The 16,461-nt window shown below is 45.0% G+C and overlaps 1 protein-coding gene across 2 annotated transcripts in view; it reads right to left on the bottom strand.

The window, feature by feature from the left end:
- Positions 1–16,101, bottom strand: part of LRFN2 (leucine rich repeat and fibronectin type III domain containing 2) — a 326,933-nt gene extending 310,832 nt beyond the window's left edge. For both annotated transcript variants that reach the window (XM_075925387.1, XM_075925386.1), the window contains exon 1: positions 15,733–16,101. The gene's annotated coding sequence lies outside the window, so the exon portion shown is untranslated. The remainder of the gene's footprint in view (positions 1–15,732) is intronic.
- Positions 16,102–16,461: the final 360 nt, after the last annotated feature.

Here is a 16,461-nt window from a genome sequence, read left to right as displayed (position 1 = left end):
ACATTAGTGTTGGCTATTGGGTATATGTACAGTCACACTAGACATTGTCACAGCTACAGCAGACTCTTAAGGTTTACATGTCTTTTTTCAGCACATAGTTCCTTCAGGAGTCTCCTTAGTGCTTTTCCTCCAGCATTGTCTCCAAAACCCTTCTCCGTGCCAAGGGCTGCCTGCAAGCAGAACTATTTTAAAAGGTAACATCAGCCAAAAAGCTGTTGGTTTGGAGCTATAGCTCCACACTGTTGCTCGCCTCTCTCTTGCTGTCTCTGTAGAGGAGTATTCAGGGATATTATTTAAGCTGCATTCACCAAGCAATGCAGTCACCATGTATATCAGTATCATGTATGTGCCCTGCAGTACTGACTTAAAACAGCCATTTCCTCTTGAGCTTTTGTGCTTTCCTTGTTAGTTACAGCATATTGCTGCTGCTGCAAGGGGTTGCCCTTTAGGATGTCAACCTCTGCAGACTTTTCTCACACTCACCAATTGCTGATTATAATGCCAATGCCTACAGGCACGCTTTGCTTGTGGAGGACTATGTTGAGCAACATGACCTTTTCCATGTCTAATTGCCAGAGCCCTGAAAAGCCCAGCCTATGGCAAAGAAGTGGCTCATGGCAAAACATGACATCTTTGCAAAGAATTGCTGTTTTGTGATCTGACTAACAGCTTGTATGTGAAGCATATTGGGTCAATGCATTAAACTGGCAGACCAAGGGAAAGTGGAGCTGGAGGAGATGAAGAAACAGCACCATAACTTTTGATTGCTTAAAGCAGCTAGATCAATTGGCCAGAGACACAGGTGGTATTGTGCTAACAGGATTGATTGATGCACTTTACCTGGAGGAACGTGCAGCAGGGCAAACTGGGCAATAGTACATGATTCACAGAGTTAGAGAGGACAGAATCCAGCAGGGTGAGCAATTCTATTCTAACTATGAGAATAGGATATATGGATAAGCATTAGAGGGTTGATATGGGGGTCTGGTGTAAGATTTTTTTTTTTTTTTTTTTTTAAAAGAGAAAGTATCCAACCATAATACTGGGGAAAAAACTAAAGCCAGAATATTTTGGGGGTACATTTTGCCCTCAATGATGCTCCAAGTATCTGTAAACATTGCACAAATCAAAGTGGGGTGTAATTGTCTCTGCTTCTGCTGTTTAACAGAAAACAATTATCCCCCCAATTATCCTTGCATCAGAATGACCCCAAGCTTTGGGGAAATTCTGAGTTGGCATAGTGAGAGATGGAGCCCATCACTACGCAAAACGTGTATTGTGATGTACAGACTACATGCACTTATTTGAAGAGAAAAGGAAAAGATAGTAGAGTTTAGAAAGGAGAAGTGACAAATGCATACAAAATAATGAGTGCCGTAGAAAACCTGATCAGAAAATTCAGTTCACCCTGATCTCATAATACAAAAACAAGGGGATATTGAGTGAAGCTTAAAAGATGAAAAATTGAAGACTGACAAACAGAATTCATCACAAGGTGTGATCAGAAGGCCTCTTGCTACCTCAGTTTCCTCCTTTGGGCTCATTAATCCCACAAAGGCTCTAATACCTCCCTTTCGGGGGCTGGTTTATTAAATAAAGTTCAAAATACAGACATACTGTCTTTGGTGACCTGGCTGACTATGTCCTTCAGGGTGCATCTATACTGCACTGTAGGTCGAAATGGGATAGACAATTTGCACAGCTCAAATTGCATCTCTCATTTTGATCTTATTTTGAAATTTGGCACCGTCTATACAGCACTTATTTCAAAATAAATCACTATTCCGAAACATCCTTTACTCCTCATGGAAGGAGGTTTACAGAGACATTAGAATAGCAAGCCCATTATATTTTGAAATAATGAGCGTGCTCAAAAGACGTGGAATAGTTATTTCGAGATACCACTGGTATCCCAAAATAGCACTGCAGTGTAGACGTAGCCACAGAGTTCCAAATACCATCAGTTACCACAAAATAAAGTTCATCTGTCTAAATGTGGTTTCTCCTGTCAGTTAAGGGGCCCTCTTTAAACCCTCAGAATAGACACTCTCTGAGCCAACCAGAACAGGACAGGTTACACGCACATCCCTTTTTAACAAAGGAAAGCAGCACAGAATTCATGTCTCCCACAGATTTCCTCTGCTGCCAGCAGAATAATAAATTCTGCTGGCAAGGCTCTGCAATTACACCTTTTGCCCACCAAGGGCTGCTGTGCCACAAGAGAAACCAGCTGGTTAGACTCCAGAGCAGCCAGAGGGAGGGGTCACTTTGGCTTTGGTTCCCCCACTCTCCTCATTGCACAAAGGTTCTGGCACCTGTGTCCGAGTCACATTCCTTGAGGATTTATCTGCTTATTAACCCAACAGCACCTCCCATGGCTTTCTACATGGAGCCTATGGCTTCTCCCAGGAGGACAGTGGCCAGGTATCCAGTTTTTTTACCAGAACATTTGGTTGAAGAGGGACATGGCAGGTTCAGCAAGCACTGCCTATTGCCCTCTATAGTTGCCACATTCCTAATCATGCAAACCCAAAATTCCTTGCTCCACTCTTCCTCCCTTTATTGCTTGCTCCCCCCATCCTGCTGCTCCTAGGCAGGGAGAGGGAGGAGTCAATGTATGTTGCTGTCCAAAGCACTGCCACTGCAGCTACCATTGGCAGCAGTTCCCAGCCAATGGGAGCTGCAGAATCAGTGCTTAGGGTGGGGACAGCACAGAGGCCCGCCCCTCCTCCCCCCGCCACATAGGGATGCATGTATGGTGCTATAGTTGCTTCTAGGAGTGGTGCAGAGTCAAGGCAGGTAAGAGTCTGCATGAGCACCACTGCACTGCTGAACTGTTAGCCTTCAAAATCTCCGGGATTGGCTGCAGTAGCCTCTGGGAGACAGGGTGTCATGCTGGGAGACTCCCAGTGAGAGTGGGAGAGTTGGCATCCCTTCATACTGGGCTGTTAAAAAGTCCAGTTGGCACAGGGCTGGGTAGGCTCCCTACCTGGCTCTGAGTGGGTCTCAGGAAGCAGCTAGCACATTCCTCCAGCCCCTAGATATATGAGCAGCCATAGGGGGTGTTACCTACCAGCCCTGTGCTTTTGGGAGCCAGGGAGTGACATTCATGGAAAACCATCGCCTGCCCCCCCCCCCCCCCCCCCCTTAGCCTTTGCTGGAATCAGACAAAGCAATGAAAAGGCCAGGGAAGACACACCTAAATGGCTTCAGACAAGGGTGATACAATTAAGGAAACACCCCAGCCTCATTTGCATTAAAGATGGAACAGAGGGACATCTCATTAGCATGCAGAATGGAGAGCAGCTCTTTCAAGGCAAGAACCGCAGTGAACTATGGGACACCGAAAGCAGAGAAGCACTGCCTGATGGGAAATCCCTGCTCCAGATGCTAATGAACCTAGGCCTGCTCACACCCAAATTAGTCATTATCAGACCAATTCTAGTAACGATCCTATTGACATCTAAAATACTGAAACTGCCTAGTTGCATTGTGAGCTCGTTCAAGGAACATCACCCATAACCAGGGGTGATCAGTCTCTATTGTCTCACCTCTTTCTTTTTGAACTATCCCTATAAAAACTCCTATCCTTGCCCCAAGAAAACTGTTCTGATACCAGGACTTAAACTGCATCAGTTCCATTGAGACTTCATCATCACCTGTCTGATCATGCTGGGGGCTCTGTCCTGCTTGTCTCCTGCCCTCTGGACCCCCAGCTACCATCATCATCTGGGAACCCTGATCAGTGCAAGCTTCATGGTGAGAGAGAGAGAGAGAGAGAGAGAGAGAGAGCTCTCCCTCTCCCTCCCTCTCTCCCTACCTAACATTTGTAATCAGTTTCAATTTAGATTTAATATTGTAACTTTGATATCTATTCACTACTTAGAAATAAATCACTTCCATTGTTAAGCTGGTTGCTTCTCTCTCTTTCTTTCTCTTTTGCTCACTCTTCCTTAAGGGGTGTTGTTTTGGCTTCCCCATTTGCTCTGCAACAACGCTTCTTGTACCCAAGCAAAAGATCCCTGTAGTGCCCAAAATCCTGTGGGGTTTGCTCATCGTGTGGTTTACCAGTGAATGACTGTGGTGTGAAAGTGGCGATAGGGGGTGCTGAACCTGGGGGCTTATGAGGATGGCACCTTAAAGTGCTGTTTAATCCAGCCCACGGAGTCCAAAGGCATATGAGGGTGCAGTGTGGCATTGCTGTGAAACCCAGCCAGCTGAGTCCAGGGACATATGAGGGGGTCAGCTTGTGAGTGCTGAGTACCCAGTCCTCTCAGACGTGCTCTGTTAGTGGGTGAGTGTCTGTGTGTGTTGCCAAGGTGGCAAGAACCCCATCCTGAGGAACCTAGTTCCTGCAGGAGAGCCCCAGTAGGAGGGGGAATTGGCAGCAGGGAGAATTCAGCTCCATATGAGAGCACAAGTAAGCACCAACAGCACACTGATAGAATTGTTAACTTTCCCCCAGTCCCATAAGGGTAACCCTGATAAATGAGCATACCCCAGAGTATTGGGCAAGTCTGGTAACAGGGGGAAGGGGGTTGTGTGATTCCCACCCCCTCTCCCCGCAAACACTGGCCCTGCTGCGTTCCTACCCCTGGGAACTGGCCAGCATGTCTGTCCATCTCTTAAGTGCCACTTGAGGAAAGTACTGCCAGAAACCTGCATCTCTCACCTCTACCCCAACCCTAAGCACCCTCCCACATTCTGAACCCCTCGGCACCACCACCTATCCCAGAGCCCTCTCCTGCACCCCAAACCCCTCATCTCCTATTCCAGAGCCTGCACCCCCAGCCAGAACCTTATTCCCTGCCTCAACCCAATCCTCTTCCCCAGCTCAGTGAAAATGGGAAAGTTAAGAAGGGGGTATGGAGTGAGTGGACCTGGGTCCTTGGAGAAAGTGCAGAGAAAGGTTTTGTGCAATTAGAAAGTTGACATCCCACCCCAGGAGACAAGTCAAGCCTTCGTCACACATAGCCCTATCCTGGCTTGACCACCTGCCTGATGACTCCCCTTCCTGCAATCTTTTCCACGGGCCTCTTTTCTATACCCCAGAAACCTACTGAGTCACGTGACAGGTAGGTCATGAGATATTCTTCATTCTCAATACCTAGGGAGGCAAGAGAAGCAAGTCACATCTCTCCTTCAAGAATCCTGCCACCCCTTGACAGAATATTTTCCACATAATGCAGGTGGAATTCATTGCCATAAGATATCACTGAAGCCAATAGCTTAGCAGGATTAAAAAAATAATTAGACATTGATATCAATCAGAACACCCAGAATTAGAATAGCAAATATTAAAAATATAAACAAGAGTTTTGAAAGAAAAAGGCCCATGGTTCAGAACATAAGCCAGACATTAATTAATAGGATTCACAGGAAGCTTTTCCTGGGGGCAGGATATTCCTTAACTTCCTCTGAAGCAGCTGCTGCTGGTCATTGTGAGAAACTGGATTCTGAGCTAGCTAGACCAGGGTCTGAACCAGTCTGACAATTCTCACATTCCATTCCTCTGTAGATTACTTCTACTGTAACTGGAAATTTAACTGGAACACCACTCACATGAAGAAAGACATACAATGGGACTATGAACTTGGGCTGTGCTCAGAATCCACTAGAAGAAACAAATCTAGATTAACAGCATTTCTAAAACTTTATCCCTCCCTCCAAAGCCAGACTCTAAATGGTTTTAGAACTTTAAAAAGTTCAAGATTTTTATTTTAATATAGAAGTTGGCCCATAAGAAATGCCAACATCTAAATATCCCTTAATTTTTGGTTAAAAAGTTGATACATGCTCAAGTCCAAAGCTGAACTATATGGCTGACCTGTAACTCTGCACATGAGCCAAAAGCTTCAATCTGCACCTCTCTAAAATATTGCACTCCAGAACTACTGGCAGATTTTTCAAGCCATCCCCATCTTTACAAAGAAGAGACAGATTGTAGCACCACATATGCAAAACAATACGCATTTAAGGTCAGAATTTGGAAAAGTGGCTTGTGATTTTACTCACCCAACTTAACACAAAGCTTGAGCTATGGTCATGCTGAACATTAACAAATTAATCTGAAGCCAATGGGGAGATGCATATTCTGGCATACTAGACTTTAGACGCAGGCCTTTAAACTGAAATCATGTCATTTCATATATATATATATATATATATAGTAGCCCAGTGTCTGTGAATCTGTAACGCTGAAATGCTGACTGTTCCCTCTGGGCAGCCCATGCTGCATGGGGAGTGCGGGGCCCAAACAGCCGCTTGCACCGCTTGCTCCCCCGTGGCAGCCCGGCTGAGCAGCACAGAAGTCAGCCGAGTGCCACGGCGGGAGAGAAAGAGGGGCATGGCAGTGACGTGTGGCATGACAGAGGCTCCAGGCCCCGCCCCCTGGCCGTGAATATCACCACCCCGCCCCCCTTCACCTCCCGCCGTGGTGCTCGGTTGACTTCTGTGCTGCTCAGCCAGGATGCCGCATGGTAGCAAGTGGGGCAAGCAACCATTTGGGCTCCGCGGTCCCCCAAGTGAGAGGCAGGAGTGGGAGGAGAAGAGAAAGAGAGAGACAGAGTAAGAGGCAGGAGGTGGAGGAGAGCTGAGAAGGGTGTGGGGGGAGGCAGTAGGAGGAGGAGGAGGAGAGAGAGAGAGAGAGATGGAGCAAGAGACCGGAGGCTCAGGAGAGAAGACCGACGTGGAGGAGAGACCTAAAAATCCCATCTTATGACGGACTAATTGGCTAGTTCTCTCATAAGAGCCATCAGTGACTTGGTCCATTTCTTTAGGAACTGGTTCTCAGTTAAATACCTCAATACTACAAATGGTTGGGAAAGTTATTCCCCATGGGGGGAAAAAAACCCCTGTCAACTTTCAAAATTGTAAAGATTGATAAAACACCACCTCCCCTCCCCCAAATAAAACAAAAATAGTTTTTTTTCCAGTCTGAAGATTTGATGAAAACTGATCTCTCGCCCCCCCCCACTACAAAAGCTTTCATTTAGTCGAAATGCTATTTGCACCCCCCTTCCTTGGGGAGCCCTCAAGGCAGGGGGTGATGGCGCTGCGATACAACAGGATTTGGAAGACATTTAAGTGTGGGGTACTCAGCGAAGAGGGTTAGGGTGGAGGGGGTGCAGAAGTCTGGACAGAGTGCTGGAGATGTGGGGTAGTAAAGGAGTCAAGTTGGGGATGTGATGGCCTTACTTTTGCCTCTGTGTTGCAGCCATGTTGGTCCCAGTATATTAAGGAGATAGACTGGGTGAGGCAATATCTTTTATTGGTCCATTTTGGATAAAGAAGATTGAACTTTCCCGCTTCAATTTAGAGTGTGAACTCCAGATAAGTTTAGCTCTACAGATTTTAATAGAAATTAATAATCCTTCTGTAGGCTTTTCAAACTATCCTATAGAATTCAATAGGAGAAGACAGCACTGCTACTGACCTCTATTGGGTGATTTTCTTTCCCCTACATCCCCCAGGAATTATATGTACTGAATGTCTACACAATGCCTATTGATTTCATACAGATCTTTCCATTTGCAATTGCAACTACCCACTTGTACTTTTATTGAATTCCCTTTGACCTGTCTCAGCCTCAAATTGTGAGGCACTTTCTTTCAACCAGGTTTTACTGGCACAGATAATTGTTCCAAGTGAACTTCAAAGACATGGATACAACTGTTTCAATCAGAAACAAGAGGCAGAAAACACCAACCAGAATGATCAACATAGATCGAGTAGCAAGTATCAAGTCCTTGCAGAGAACTGGTCAAGGTTGATCCAGAGAATAAATTCAAGGAAACCATGATATCTGCTCCTGAGTTTTCTGCAGGAGAAGGTTTCATTCATCCAATGTGTTACTTGCTGAGAACTATTCCCTTAAGTCGCATTAAGGAAGTTACTCTTGCTGCTGCCTTCCCTATAGCTCTGCTGTAGTTAAATAGTATGCGTTGTTCTCCATGGCTGTGTGGCCAGCCCTTTTAATTTAAGTTTGTACCACTGAATGGAGTTTGGGGGGGTTGTAATAGGGTGGCACTTACCTCACAGGAATGCCCCCGCCCCCTGCTGAGTGCAAGTTGCTTCCAACAGGTTCCTTCGGGACCTAGTCCACCCTGTCACAAGGGCAGATTTCTTTTAAATGCAATCTGTCAGCAGTCAATATTTCAGGTCTCTTCCCCACCCCACCCCCAGTAAAGTTAAGATGACTATTTTTAAATCTTTTAAAGTGAGTGAATTGTTCCTTTTCAGATGAACTCTGTTATAATTGAATAAGCAAAGGCTGCATTTTGCATAATAGACACTTAATATTCAAAAAAGCGTCTTGAAAAGATACTTGAGGCATTCTCACCTGGTTTGCACAGGTACACACACACACACACACACACACACACACACACACAGCTCTTACTAGCTTCCACTATCAAATTGAGTTAAGCCTTAACAAAAAAACACCCCCACACATTAAGTTAAACAGTATTAATTTTTGCTAGCAAAGACCAAAGTTCTGTTGCTGCCACTTACTATTGACAGCTCATGAGACATGTGAATGATGGACAATTGGTCATTAAAGGACCCACCTAACACCGTGCCCCTCTGCAACATAGCTGTAACATGTGAGCCTCTTAGCTATCACAAACATTGCTTAATTGCTCAATGCACAAATGTTTAATGCTCATTTCCTTGTATGTATATGAAGCTTCCAGGGAAGGCTTTAAAATTCACACACAAGGAAGCAAATGTTGCAGAGTCTTGGGTTCAATTAAGAATAAGTAATAGAATGTTTAAAAACACACACTGGAGAGAATTCAGGGATGGTTTATAGTGCCAAATAGCCATCCCTGCAGAGTTAATCCCTATTTATCCACAAGGAAGGTGCAGTACAATGAGAAGGAACTTACTCAAAATCGCATCAAGCCCATTTGCCTCAGCCATGACCAGAAAAAAAAAAAATGTTTCCAGAGCAGAAAAAGGAGCTTAGTTTCTAAAGCCTGTTCATTCCTTAGTTATTTTGCTGATGCTATTTACAGAGGAACAATTAGCAGCAGCTGTGGTAGCCGAGAGGTATACACATCACAAAAAGAGCAATGCAGACTAGACTGACATACTAGCCACTCATTACACACATGCCACTAAACAGAAATGGTTCCACCAAACTGTATTAGATTAGAACAACACTACCTGCCATTGACAGGGTAGCTTCAGAGAGCTCTTTGTGCTTGCTAGGGGGGGAGGGGGCATAGTCCTTTAACAGTGCATACATCAAATACGTAAAGGTTTAGGGCATCTAATCATCAGTTGCATTCTGTGCCAGAAGTGGATGCAACTCAGTGGAGGATGAAGTGCATCATTAGGGCATACGTAGTGCATCATTTTTTTCCATTTGTGAGACCTTTCATGGATTCTCTGAAATGACAGGCACTATGGTCTCAATTCATCCCTGCACAAGGAGCAAAAAGAAAGAACTGGTGGGGATATGTAAGCTCCTGGGTCCGGTTAGGGAGGCCTTCAAGTCATTACAATGCTTGGCACCTGACCACCTTGTAGAATTCAGGCTCACTATGTCAGACACCTGGGCTCCCTATACATTGCATGGAGAGAGTTAGACACTTAACTCAGAGGGATTCATAGAAGCCAGAAAAACTAAACTAGCCAGTAATGGCTTGTCTCTATGGTCTAGCCCTGCACATTGAAATGCTGCACACTATTTGGTCTCTGTTGACCCTGCTGAGGAACTTTAGTTGGTATATAGTATAAACAGACCAAATTATGTGCATTTAGAAATTATCCCCCTGTAATGCACATTGCTGCACTGTGCAGACAAGCCATGTGAAATGCCAAGGAGAGAGGTGTTGTTTAAATACCACCCCTCAACGGAAGTTTGGCACCTAAGTCCACTCAGTATTCATGTCTTTGAACCTTCTGCTTGAGATAGGCATCTATGACAGCCCCCGTCAGTCATTCTTCACAGAAATGAAAACCACTGTCACCTTTATATCTAACAACCCATTGCTTCGGGCTCTCACCCGATGTGAGCGAACCAGGTTCAGTTCCTCACTATGCCTCAGAGCAGAGACCCTAGCCCAGACCCCAGCTGAATGCTCTAACCATTTTGGGAGCTCACAATCTGTCCTGCTGAAACTGTTCCACAACTTGAGTATTGAGTCCCTCTGGCCTAATGAATATTCCAGTGGTTACAGCCCTTAGACCCATGTTCGAGTCCATGGATATTTAGCTAGACACCAAGCCCTTGTCTCTGTGCCACAGTTCATCCATCTGTAAAACAAGGAGAACACTACCTTCCTACTTCATAGGGAGGTTCTGTGGTGTTCAGATACCACAGTAGTGAGGGCTTACAGCCACCTTAGATAAATAGGTAACTCAGGGGAGCAAAGTAGAATACCTGGGGCATGGAAACCTCCCAACCATGCCTCTAGAACAGTGTTTCTCAAAGTGGGCCACAAAACTTCAGAGAAACCAGCTAACTGAAGGTAGAACTTGCCCACGCCACTTCCCACAGCTCCCCTTGGCTGTAAATGGTGAACCAGAGTCAATGGGAGCCACAAAGCTCTGTGGCCATGGAACTGGTAAATAAACACACTGGAGCAGCCAGTTAGCAGGTTTCTCAGGAGTGGTTTCATGGACCACTTTGAGAAACGCTACTCTAGAACACTTCCTATAGTGGGAGAATTCCCAGGAAGGTGTGTTGTAGTTGTTTAAATGCTTTAAGTACCCTTGGCATAACGAGGCCACATAGCACTGCAGAATTTCTCTGAATATAATAAGCAGAGAGATTACTGTCACCCACTCTTTGGCTGTGTTGTCAGAGACTGGCAAAATAACTAAAAACAACCATATAAGTTTATTTTCCCCTTTACTCAGCAAAGCAGTGCATCATGAAATACAAAAGGATTGCTTCTGAATCACTGAAAAGGAGTCACTGAACTGCCTACACCCACCCAACTGCCCTTCCCAAGTTCTGCCTGGTGTTTAACAAACACCATTATGTATTGGAAGCATCAACATGTTTGCAGAGAATTTTAAAGTAATTCATTTTTTACTTAGCAAATGGGTGATGGTAGACTTGTATTGCAGGCTGAGATTGTTTTCTTGCCCCAGTTACATTACAATTGGATCATTCTGAACATTTAGGGTTCACTTGTCAGAAGCACTCAGTACTCATCTAACTCTCCTCCTGCTGTCATCAGTTATACTAAGTAAGTTTCAATACCCTACCGTCAAAGTCCAATCTGGCAGAAGTGTCCGTCCATTGTGACACATTACAGCCAGCCCGAAGGAGCCCCGTTCTTGGAGTGCTCATCTTCAGAGCACTCGAAAGAATTTTCATTTTGTGTTCATTGAGTGGTCTGAGAAACAACCAATGCAAAGCCACAAAGTATGTGAGAGTGAGGAAATGAGGAAGGATGGGGGACTAGAAAAGTAGTACACTGAATATAGGAACTGCAATGTGAGAACAAACAAACAGTCCATCTAGTATAGAAACTTGTGTCTGGCAGCCAACACTGAATTCTTCAGAAAAAGCCATAAGACTACATAGGGGGAGAATGGGAAATGTTTTCCAGACTACTCTCCCCCCTGCCAAAGTTGACCAGCTGCAATCCTAAACTATGAATCCTGAGCATGATTATCATTTTTATCCTAGAAAATAGGACAGTTGGTTGAATAGTAAACATACACAAGCAATGAATTTGGTTCACGATAAATTATTCACAAGCATCCAGATGAGAGTGGAGGACTTTTGAAAAATGTTTGCAAACCCCCAAAAGCTTCAGACATTTCAAAATATGACCCTTGGTTCCTCCAAAAGTCCCTATGAATAATGCATTATTTATCATTCACTACTAATTTTGATTTCTTAAAAAAAAAAAAAAAATCTGTCAGCCAATCAGGGACTGGAAACACCACCACGTGACTAGAGATTCCAAATACTAACTAGCGAAAATGAGAAGCTCTTGGATAACCCATAATCTGACAATGTGGTTTTTATCCCCAAAATCTTATGCCCAAATAAATGTTTGACTGTAAGATGCCACAGGACTCCTCATTATTTTTGCAGCTATCCCCCTTCTCCCCCAGACCACAGTTCAAAGTTATTCATCTGAAGTATTTAGCCAACACTCAAAAGTTGGAAGTACAAGTTTAACATGTATGAAATGCTATTCTTTGGGAATGGTTACATTGCAAGTTAGTACTTAGTTACATACAAGGGAAATCAAACAGAGCAATGGCAGTCACTTACCCAAGAGACTACATTTCAAAGTTCCCTTATTAAAGCAGTAGTTAGTGCAAAGGACCAGGAAGTGGGGGTTCTATGCCTAACTCTCCCACTGACTCACTGTGCTACCTGCAGCAAGTTCCCCAACATCTGCTTATCTCAGTCTCCCTTTCTGAAAACAAGGATACCCAATGGGAATATTGAAGGAATTATTTTCATTCCTATTTGGAGAGCTCTTGGTGATCCTCTGATGAAAGGTGTGATCTGGATTTTTTTTTAATATTTTAAAAGCTACTTAGATAGGATCTATGTACTTGCAGAATTAGATTTACTCTAAATCCTGGCAAGGCAGTTTAGATGGATTTTTTTGGCCTTGTGGGTTGGGATAAGGGTAGAGTTTCAACTACGGAGACCTATTTGTAGGTTTACATTATGTGGCTCTCTTCAAAGCCCTACCTGTTTGTATGGAGGAAAGTCAATTCCACTCTATTTTTCAACATACTCGACTTTGCAGAGCAAGAGTGAATTTCATGCTGATTGTTTGTACTGGGGATACTGAGCCCAGTGGTTTAAGGGCTATAACCTTTGACATCTATGCTTAACATCTAGCCTGGACATTTCTAAATTCAACAGTGCCTCCCTGACTTTTAAAACCAATCCAGAAGAGGGTTAAGGGGGAACCCTCCCCCCCCCTTCACCAACAATCAAATAAAGCATTTTTCCAAGATGCACCCAGCTTTTAATTAAGCACAGAAAGATTCCTGGGTATTTCACGACCAAAGCAACAGTGTACCCAGCAAAAAAAGCCAGCTATTCCCAATCTCTCTCAGACCTGGCCTACACATCCACAGGCATGGATCTAAATTACACAACTTCAGCTACACGAACAATGTAGCTGACGCTGATGTATTTAGATCTACTTACTATGGTGAATTGATGGCAGATGCTCTCCCATTGACTCCGCCTATGCTTCTTGTTCTGGTGGAGCAGGAGTCAATGGGAGAGCACTCGACAGTTGATTAATTGGGTCTTCACCCTGCTGGATCAATTGCTCTGCATCAATCCAGCAGGTAGAGTAGACATGCCCTATGTCAACAATTCAACACACCCTGCTGCGTGTAGCAGGAGTACAAGCAGACATAGGGCTATCCTTAGGATTTATGGGGCCCTACTCAGTATGATTAAACTGGCATCCCCAGAAGAAACCTCACATTGCTGATATAACACAGAGCTTTGTATGGAGTAGACATTGTGACAGCCCAGGCTCACAGCCCAGGGGCAAGGGGGTTTAGAGGAGGCAGCAAAGGATATCACCCAGCCCGCCACAGAGATCTCCACACCTTCTCCCTCACGCAGAATGCACTGTGCCCGCACATTTGGCTCTGTGAATATGACCCCACCTAAGGAAACTGCAGTGCACACTGGGTGTGTGGGAGCCAGCCCTCGCTTACCAGCTATCCCACTGGTGCCCCAAATTTTCAGGGGTGTTCTACACAGCTGCATATGTTGTGGATGCCTAAATACAGCCCTGGCCAGGCACTTGCAGCTAGTTATTAAGGTCTCTGGGACCCTAACCCCACAAATAATACCACAAGCAGAAGTACTGCGGAACACACCAGGATCTGCTGCCACTAACAAGGCTGGAGCAGCTCCACCTCTCATACGCTTTGCAGCCACTGAGGTACTTTTAGTTGTGTAGGATGCAGACTGCTGGCCCATGGACTGAGGAGATGGGAAAGAGTAGGCTTTGATGTGGCCATTCCCACAGAGGCAGCATATAGGGTGTGTCTAGACTACATGCCTCCTTCGACGGAGGCATGTAGATTAGCGAGATCGGAAGAGGGAAATGAAGCCGCGATTAAAATAATCGCGGCTTCATTTACATTTAAATGGCTGCCCCGATCTGCCGATCAGCTGTTTGTCGGCAGATCGGGGCAGTCTGGACGCGATGCGCCGACAAAGAAGCCTTTCTTCATCGGCACAGGTAAGCCTCGTTTCACGAGGCTTACCTGTGCCGATGAAGAAAGGCTTCTTTGTCGGCGCATCGCGTCCAGACTGCCCCGATCTGCCGACAAACAGCTGATCGGCAGATCGGGGCAGCCATTTAAATGTAAATGAAGCCGCGATTATTTTAATCGCGGCTTCATTTCCCTCTTCCGATCTCGCTAATCTACATGCCTCCGTCGAAGGAGGCATGTAGTCTAGACACACCCATAGGGAAGTTTGTGAATAGTCTTTATGGCCTCTGCTCCAGTGTTTTAGAGCTACAGAACCAATTATGTGGTAGGGGCGAGACAGTTAGGAGGACTACCTCTGAGCAAAGTCATTGTTAGCTAGCAAAGGTGAGAATTCTGAGACCAGAAGAGAGCACAGTGGAGGTAGCAGACCCTAAGCCTGGCAGTGTAAGATATGAGAGGGCTAAGGGGCTGGGGAGGCTGAGTTATGGAGATGCAGTTGGAAGAGGAGTGGTTCACTGCCTTAGGGGCAGGGGGACCTGGGTGTTGGAGGGGAAGGATTGGCTTCCTAACTGACAGTTTTATTGTGAATCTTGTAATATTGAGTGTGTTTTCCTTAAATGTCTCAGCTCCCAGAATTGTGAGATTTCATGAAAACATTCTCTAATCCCCGGAGCTGACAAAAAAAATAAAAACTCCAAAGGGAAACAGTATTTTTTAAATGTGGGATTTTTTTAGGGTTAAGACCGTTCCACAAGCTTGGGGGCTCGACTCCTGGTTTTTAAACTCTTGGGTCTGGCAATGCTAAGAATGAACCTGAGAAGATGGGGTTGGAGTTGGAGGGAGTTGAGGAGGGTTGGGACTGGGAGCCTCCAAGTTGGGAGGGGGGAAAATGAATTTGATTGGAAAACAGAGCAAAATAGCATTGAGTATAGCAAACAAGCAGGTCAATTTGTTAATGACTGACTATGTTTGAGACACACACAGTGGCAGAGGAAAATGAGCAGGATAAGAGCTAAATTACAGGGGGAGAATTTGGGATTAGTAGCAAACTGTGAAAGGTTACAGAGGGATGACCGATTTCCCCCTCTCTTCTCCCGAACCCTGCTATTTTTGGTCCCACTTTTTCTTTCTAGAGGTGGCAGAAAAGGATATGATCTACAGACTTCCTGTCATTCCCCCCCATGCTTGACAGTGACACCCCATAATTAGTGTCCCAGTTTCTACTTTGAAAATAAAAACTTGGAGGGAGAGAGGGGAAAAAAATTGTGAGGTTGCAGGTATCAGTTATTTTGGGCACCAAACACCACTGGGACATTAGCTGGAACAAAGAATTTTTTCTTCCCCTGCTGTCCAGGCTTGTATTTTCAATAGGAACAGAGCAAGCCCCTAGTGTTTTAATTAACCCACATGGCAGAGTCTCAGACAATGACAATTTGAAACTGATTGTAGAGCAAGATTATTGTGCAAGGCACATATCTAAATCCCACAGGCATAGCACTTTCTCTCTGCTTTAATATTTTTATAGCCCTGTAGAAAAAGTAGACTCACCACAGGTATGTCTCATCACAGACAGCAGCAGTATTGCAGGCTCTCTCCTCCCATGCACCATGACAAGGGTCACTCTAGTCCTGCAGTGTCTGCCTCTTCTCATGCCTCATCCCAGAACACATTTTGTTTTTACTCCTTTCAGGGCAACAGGAAGTCCAGAGCCCTTTCCTCAGGTTTTGGTCTCTGAGTCTGGACTCCATGATTGCTTACACACTTTCATCCCCTGGCTTTTGAAGCCCTTATCTCCTCCCCACCGAGGGGTTTCTTACCACGTTCCTTAGTGGCTAGTAGGGGGAGCAAGACTCTCCTTCTCCTCTGGATTCCATTGTAGATATCTCTGTAAAAACAGGCAAGGTGCATATGTTTAGACCCTCTCTTTGCTGCCTCCTTAATTTTTTTCCCTCAGCTTGCAAAACAGCCCTTTCCCACAGTTCCCTCCTAGACCCAATATGTCTATTTCAGGCAGGGTCTCACAGGTTTCAGGCTTCATCCCGCCCTCTGGGCCATCTCTATCAAGATTTTTCTCCTAGAGCTTGCCAACAAATTTCCAAAACAAAATCACAAGTTTAAACCACTTTAGCCTTCAGGGACTTTCACTTCAGTCCTTCACAAGCCTTCCTAATACACAACTTCTTACATCTCTCTGAGAGCAAGAACTTACCTCCTTTCCCCTAGGGCTCCTCCTAACTGAGCTTGTGTCTTGTTAAGGAAACTAGACTCCTTTTCAGC

This window comes from Pelodiscus sinensis, chromosome 3 (assembly GCF_049634645.1).
Source record: "Pelodiscus sinensis isolate JC-2024 chromosome 3, ASM4963464v1, whole genome shotgun sequence".
NCBI lineage: Eukaryota > Metazoa > Chordata > Testudines > Trionychidae > Pelodiscus > Pelodiscus sinensis.
Note: the sequence above shows the minus strand (reverse complement) of the source record. Positions and strands in the feature narration are given on the sequence as shown.